Source organism: Miniopterus natalensis, chromosome 8 (assembly GCF_054644295.1).
Source record: "Miniopterus natalensis isolate mMinNat1 chromosome 8, mMinNat1.hap1, whole genome shotgun sequence".
NCBI classification, from domain to species: Eukaryota; Metazoa; Chordata; class Mammalia; order Chiroptera; family Miniopteridae; genus Miniopterus; species Miniopterus natalensis.
Window position 1 is genome coordinate 10796783 of NC_142088.1, and position 7649 is coordinate 10804431.

At 42.2% G+C, this 7649-nt stretch overlaps 1 long non-coding RNA gene across 1 annotated transcript in view; it reads right to left on the minus strand.

Moving 5' to 3' along the window:
• Positions 1 to 6260, minus strand: part of LOC148092553 (uncharacterized) — a 174188-nt gene extending 167928 nt beyond the window's left edge. Inside the window, exon 1 of the long non-coding RNA XR_015714898.1 lies at positions 6184 to 6260. This is a non-coding gene — a long non-coding RNA (uncharacterized LOC148092553). The remainder of the gene's footprint in view (positions 1 to 6183) is intronic.
• Positions 6261 to 7649: the final 1389 nt, after the last annotated feature.

Consider the following 7649-nt stretch of genomic DNA (forward strand, 5'->3'; position numbering starts at 1 on the left):
ATAACATTTGGTCCTTCTTTTATTTAAAAAAAAAAAAAGTGGAGGGAATAATTAGCCCCACTCTCAAGGAAGCACAGTAATCGGCACAAGTCATCTTACAGAACAGCCTAGAAAATCAGAAACGGCAGTCACAGCGCCTCAATGGGAAGGGACCAAAAGGAATAACAACCCTCAGTCCTACAGCTTTTTGTGAGTTTTTGTAACTTTGTTCATGATTTTTATTTTTGTAGCCTGCCTTGCCCTAGTCATGGTGAGCAGGGGAGGGTGGAAAATAGAGGAAAAGAAACTTCCTGCGGAGGGGGTGGAGGTAAGACTTGAAGGGAGGCTCGGGAAGCAGCACGGAAGGAGGGAGCCAGGGGGTCCACTCCCCTTTGCGGCTGGTCTGGGGAATGAGACCCCCGGGAGATAAAGTACGTGCTGGTAACTGAGGAGAGGAGAGGCCAGCAGACAGCATCTGGGACCTCTGAGGACGTGGCCCTGTGCGGTGGCCCGGCAGGTGCCTATGCCAGTCCCTGGGGTGGGGACAGTTCTGGTGCTCTGATCAGCACAGCCACACAGGCTGAAAGCCCCTGGGAGGAGTGAGAACACTAAGGCTTCCCACAGTGCCTCCCACAGTGGATGCCAGTGTAGGGCCTGGGAGATGGCCCTGGTCCAGCGTCCTCCCAGAATATCCGCATCAGGGCACTGGTAGGGTCTCAGAATTCAACCCACAGATGTGGGGGCGGGGTGGAGGGGGGAAAGGAGAAACAGGAGAAAGAGGTCAGGTTTAAAGAAAAATCCTACTTGAGTGTTCTCCAATTTATCATTATTTCTAATACTTCTAACCACATGGTGCCCAGTTGGCTTCAACCTTCGCATTTGCTTCCTCAACTAGACAATCAAGGATGGATTCTGTGGGTTTCCCTTGTGCTGTGGGGACTCCCTGAAGTCCTGGGGTTAATTTCTAGGAATGTCCTATTGTGTTTCTATACTCAAATATTGAGCTCTGTGCCTCTCTGCTTTGCCATATGGATAACATAATGAGGGGAAATAGGGCTGGTTTACACACTCAGTTATTATGCCATGCTGCTCCTGTTTATTTTTTGAAAGAAGTTCTTTGCTCACCCAAGATAATCACTACATGAGAGGAGGAAAGTTCGGTCGAGCCTCAGGTTTTTATCAGTTAATGTAGATTAGAACTGCTTTGTTCCTCACCCCTCTCCCCATCTCCCACTTCTGTTAGGAGTCCCAACATGCCACCATCTGGGGCATTGGCTATTTATGGTTAAAGGCTAGTATAATAGGAAATATACAAGAAGATTGCATTAGTTTCCTAGGGTTGCCATAAACTGAGTGACTTAAAACAACAGAAATTTATTCTTTTTGGAAGCTAAAAGTCCAAAATCAAGATGTCAGAGGGCCATGCTCCCTCTGAGACTCTGGGAAGAATCCTCCTTTGTCCCTTTCTAACTTCTGGTGGTGGCTGCTGATCCTTGTCACCCTTTGGTTTGCAGCTACCTCATTCCAATCTCTGCCTCTGTGGTCACATGGTTTCCTTCCTGCGTCTCTGTCTTCACATGGATTGGGGTACACCCTAATGACTTAACTTGATTCCATCTGCAAAGGCTCTGTTTTCAAATAAAGTCACATTCACAGGTACTTAGTAGGACTGTGACTTCAACATATCTTTTGGAGACATAATTCGGCCCATGACAAGAATCTAATATCCAGCTCTTGCTTCATCTGGGGCCAAGTCTTCTTGCCTTGATTCTGACTAGCTTATTCCAAAACTCCTCTCTAAGACTCTAGCTCTCAGTTATCCAATCCTTCCTTTTTCTGATTTGGTTCTTTCTGACTGACAAATCAGACTTCTACTCACTAGCCTCCACCTAAAAAGCTTTGACATTTGTCTGACTACCCTGACGTTAAGGATAAGAGTTGTGGTTTCAGGGAATATCCAGACCTGTCCTCAGCACCACGCCCCAGCTCTGTGATGGCCACCATGTGCAAGTCCTCCCTGAATTCCAGCCCTTCCTTGGCCCCCCACCTCTAGAAGCCTCCTTAGACCTCCTTTAACTGGACCCAAACCTGGCTTCCACCGCTTGGCAGGCCTAGCACAATTCAACCACAGCACTGCTTTTCCAAAAGCAAATGTTGCTCGTTTGCTTTGTACACATTTTGAATAAGGATCATGTTTATGATGTTAAAAATGATAACCCCTGCCTCCCTGCCTCATGCAATCCTCATACAGCTTTAGGCATTTACATATATTTACCACAGTGTCTCCAACTAGCCTTGAGAAGCAGGAAACGTTAGCTAACTTTATAGCATGGCAGTAAATAAAATAACTTAGACCAGGGCACTGGCCAATTATGAGAAATAAATTAATTTCTTCAAAGATCAAATAAGTAAATCAGTTCAGATTTATACTAACAAAAATAAAAATGAAAAGCTGGAACGATTTTTAAGGCTTTGGATCTTAGAATAAGTCTTAGCCACAAAATATTTAAAGGCAAATATTTTTAACTTAATTATTGGATTATTGTATTAATCTCCCATTTGTCATGTTAATAGAGACCTGGTTTAAAGCCAGATCCACATAAAGGAGCCAACACAGCTAATCCATTAGCTCAGTACCCTCTTTCTAAACAACAGTGCCTGGTTAACTTAGAAAGGTTTGATTATCTCACAAGTCTATAAAAAGGCAGGCACTTTCTAAAAAGCTACAGTTTCCATTCCTTCAACACACAGAGAGATGGCCAATGGTAGAATTAAGCAGACTGAAGCTGCCAACAGCCATGTCATCTTATAACTGTAAAACTCCTGTTGCTTACAATTTATAAAAAGATTAACAGCTTGGCCATACTTTTGGTCTATAAACATAAACTTAATGGCAACATCAGAACCTTCCAATTGGGCATATACATGAACCCAAAGAAGAAAACCAAAAAATGTCCCACAACTAGTCATTCCGGTTATTGTGTGTGCATTTCTCTAATCTGCCTGATCCTCTCTTGTGAAGTTTTAAAATAAACCACCCTCTCTTGATGGAGAGAAACTCTGAAAGTACAACTGACCAGCACATGTTTTGCTGCCATCCAAACCCAGCCAATTCTCCAGCCACTATTTCTACTTAGGGGGCCACCAGAGACTAAATGGAATATTTCCACCCCTTGCCAAGAATACATGCCAGTATTTACTAGTACTTATGCAAAATAATTTTCCAGAGTCACTTTTCAAAAGCTGAATGCTCGGTTGACTTATAAAGTCTAAAATGAATTAATAGGAAAGAAATAGACAGTCCCAGATGCACAAGTTATCAATTTTATGCACAGGATGAGTAAGCCTTACATATTTCAACTAAGCTGGAATTACAATAAGCCCATTTCTCTCAGGAGACATGGTGGCTGCTGTAAAATGGAAGATGTGCTTTGCTTTACTTGCATAACAGTTAGTACTCTTGGCTGGATTAAAATGACCGGCATGAAGGCTTTAAGATGTTGCCTTACCAGGTGATCTGTCACCAGCTCCAAGCCACATCTACAGGACTGTAGTGAGCTGAATGACGTCAGATGATCTCTGTGTTCATTCACTCGTTTAATCATTCATTCAACCAACATTTACTGAGCACTTACCATATTCAAAACATTGAACTAGGACCTCAAAATTCAAAGGTACAGAAGAAAGTGTTCCTTCTTGCAAGGAACTCATAATGTAGTGAAGATACTTCACTATCCTCATAGGTATTGCTTTTGTATCGGTCAGGGTTTTGTTTGTAAGCAACAGAAGACTTTTCTAGCTTGGTTACAAATATGGAAATCTTAGGAAGGCTGAGGAGCAGCTCACTGAATCTAAGGATGAGATAAAGAACAAAGAGGACAGGAAACAGGTCCTTCACAGGTTTCTAGGTAGTAAGAAAAATATAGCAAGCTTTCAGGTTGCTGCACTCTGGGTGAATGTTCTCTGATGATTTTTATCTTATTATTTTATCACATATCCCCCCCCTTTACCAGGTAAAGATGGGATGCATTGACTAACAGGCTCACCAAAGTTGTCTCCCATAGAGTTGAAAAGCAGTTTCCCAAAGTAAACCCAGGTGTTCTTCCTAGAACAGAAAGTGGATTCTGGGCAAGGAGAAGAAGAGCCCTGCCCTAGCCTTCCTTCCTCTCATATGCCAATGTATGCTTTTCCCATGACTAAGGCCATTTAATCCCCCACCTGAACACTAACTTTGCCCTAGGCTTCGAAAGAGGCCCAGTTGAACCTCTCAAAACATCAGTATTAGTCATCCTCATGTCAAGTCCCATTTAGTCCGTATTTCTGACCCTAATTACCTGGCTCTGCATTTTTGCTGAGGACCTGAGCCCCAGGGCCCACACATCATCATCCCGACATCCTCAGTGCCCAATGCAGGACCTGCTTCAACCATCCTCAAGAACTGCCTTGTGGTAGATGCATTTCCAGCATGATGGGATCTTGTCTTCTTTCCCTATATTGCCACTTCTGTCCCGATAACCTGTCCAAGTATTCAAATCCCTACCAAACAAGAGCCATGCCTCCTGGGCCTGACTTCCCTCCTCCCTTCCACCTAAAAACTAAAATTCTGCACTTGAAGCTAGGCAGTAAAACTGGGTGGTCAAGAAGCAACACTTTTGAGTCAGAAAAGGCTGGGTTAAACCCAGAGTCTTTTGCTTACTATGTGATCTTGATTAAATTGTACCTTGCTAAACCTCAGCTCCTTATCTATAAAATGGGTACACTAATATTTACCTCATTAGGTTGTTATGGGGATTAAATGAGAAATTAGGCATTCAGAAATGACTTAGCAAAGTGCCTGGCAGATAGTAAATGGCAGATCTTCCATTCAAATCTTCCAATCAAACATGTCTCAGAATTTTACTTATTAATGTCATGTTCGTACTGTTTGGCTCTCTGGATTTCAAATGCCTGCTAATATTAATCTCCAAGTCTTAACTGCTCCCATGCTTCAACTGCTCACTCCCCATGCCATGGATTGGCCCCAGCACCTAATATCCAGGGTCTTCGCTGCAGGCTATGGCCTGCCTTCCCAGCACTGCATCCCTGTGGCCCTCCTTAGTCCTTTCAAACAACCAAGTTCCCTTCACCACAGCTACACAAGCTCAGGCTCAGACCTCTCTGTCTTCTCCCTTTCTGCACTCTGACAAGCATGACCAAGGGACTTGGCCCTTCTGATTTATTTATCCCCATTATGACTGTTGTGAAAACAGTAAATCTGCCTCAAGAGAACGAACTCTCCTAGAGCCGCTCAATACTCACCAGATTGCTAAGCAATATCTGGTTTTATTTTGTTTTTTGCTATAATTATTTGGATAAATCCTTAGTTACTTCCAGGGAAAGCTCTTTTTCCCTCTTCAGCAAATAGTTTATCTAAACATATTGATCAGTTTCTATATGCCAAGCACTGAGGCAAAATGATGGAAGACACCATGCTACTCCTACTAGGAGATAATGCCAAGACAGAAGAATCACAGAGATATCATTGCACCTCATCTCCTTCCATTTTAGCTAACAGCAATGATGACACAGATACCCTAAAAAAATTCTAAGTAGTGGCTAATAAAAACATCACTTTGATGGGGTTTTAGAATACTCTTTGTCAATTACATTTGCAGAGAGTGCACCAATCATGAGTGTAGTGTTCAGTGAATTGTCAGATCTAGCACCCAAATCAAGAAACAGAACATTACCAGAACACCACCAGCCCTCTCCTGCTCCCTCAGAACCACTCTCTATCACTGCGGAACCACTGGCCTGACTTTGAATGGATCCACACAGTACATGCTCTGGACTGGCTTCTTTCATTCATCATTAGAGTTGTGAGATTCACTCATGTACTGCGTGCAGCTTCAGTTTGTTCATTCTCATTTCTGAATAGTATTGCTTTAGATAAATGTTTTACACTTTATTTATCCATTCTCCCTAGATGGAGATATTTTCAATGGTTCTTCTCTTCTGCACGTGTTTTTTAAAAAGATGCTACTTCGATCGGAGAAAGAGAGTAAGGGGGAGTGAAAAGAGTGGGTCAGGAAACCTGCACACGAAACTCAAATACAGGCTTCCAAGGCATGAGGGCAGCCTGGGAAGACACTTAGGGACAAACTGAGAGTGAGAAAGTCAGAGGAAACTACAGAATAGCCAGTGGGAAGGCAGCTGGGCAAATACCTGAGTCCATGGCAGTGCCCCGCCAACAGCTGCCTCATCTCTGTTCTCTGCAGTGTGGTCATGGTGGGAGGGCAACTAGTAAGAAAGGGACAGAACAGACATCATGCGTTAATTTCCCGGCTCACTACTTTCTCAAGGTTAGTGTTTAAAAGCCCTCGCTAAAACCCTTCTCCACGTTGCCAAACCTTTGAAGCATCCGTGTCTACTGGTACAGTCCATTTGAGAAGCAACATGACAATAGCTAACGACCCACAATATACTTAAACTCCTTACGTCAGTAATCCAGCTCTGAGGACCTGCTGTAAGGCTATCATTTAACGCAGAGAAAGAATCAAAGGTATTAACCTGTGCCTTGTAGGTATATCTATATTGCCTTATGAACAGGGGACAGAACCACCTAAATGTTTAATAATAGTGGACAGTGTATCGGTTTGATCACTACTTATAAAATCATTAAAATCAAGTTTCTATGCAAACTTGTCTAAATTAAAATCTAAGGAGACAAAATGTTACAGATATTAAGATTATCATTAAATAAATAAGCACATAGAAGTGATCAAAACTTAAAAGGAATAAGAAGAATAGCTAACAGTGCATGCTCCCTGCCCACTAGTACTGTTCTGTGTGTTTTATGCAAATGAATGCATCCTCACAACAGCCTTGTAAGGTAAGGACTATTATTAACTCCACTTTGCAGATGAGGAAACTGAGCCACAAAGAGCATATAAGTAAAACAAAAGACACGTGCTACAATGTTCATAGCAACATTATTCATAATATTGCAAACTGTAAACCACAGAGGTGTCCATGTAGGGAGAATGGATAAATAAAATGTAAAGTATTTATCTAAAGCAGTACTATGCAGAAATGAGAATGAACAAAGTGAAGCTACAGGCAATGACATGGATGAATCTCACAACTCTAATGATGAATTAAAGAAGCCAATCAAGAGCATGTACTGTATGGATCCATTCAAAGTCAGGCCTAGAACTTAGGTATTATGTATTAGACCTGATGGCATGCTTCACTCAGTGTCAAAATTATTTAGATATATACATATACACACATAGACACGTATAGACATGTATACATATATAAGAGGAAGATCAAATATGAGATGGATTGACTCCATAAAAGAAGCCATAGGCATGAGCCCACAGGAGCTGAGCAGGGCCATTGAGAACAGGACATTATAGATAGACATCACTCATTTAAAGGTCGCCAGGAGTTGGAGCTGATTCAACAGCACATAATACACACACAGACACATATACATATATATACACACTTATACACACATATAAGTAGATATTTTGTGGATATTAAAGTAGGTAGAGTTATAAAACACAAAATGCCCCCCCTTCACATAGATTGCCAAGGCCACCAAATCTCAGACGTGTCCTTATAATAGCACAAGAGGCGCGGGGAATCTCATCACCAGCATATTTCTTTGTCCTGCTTATATC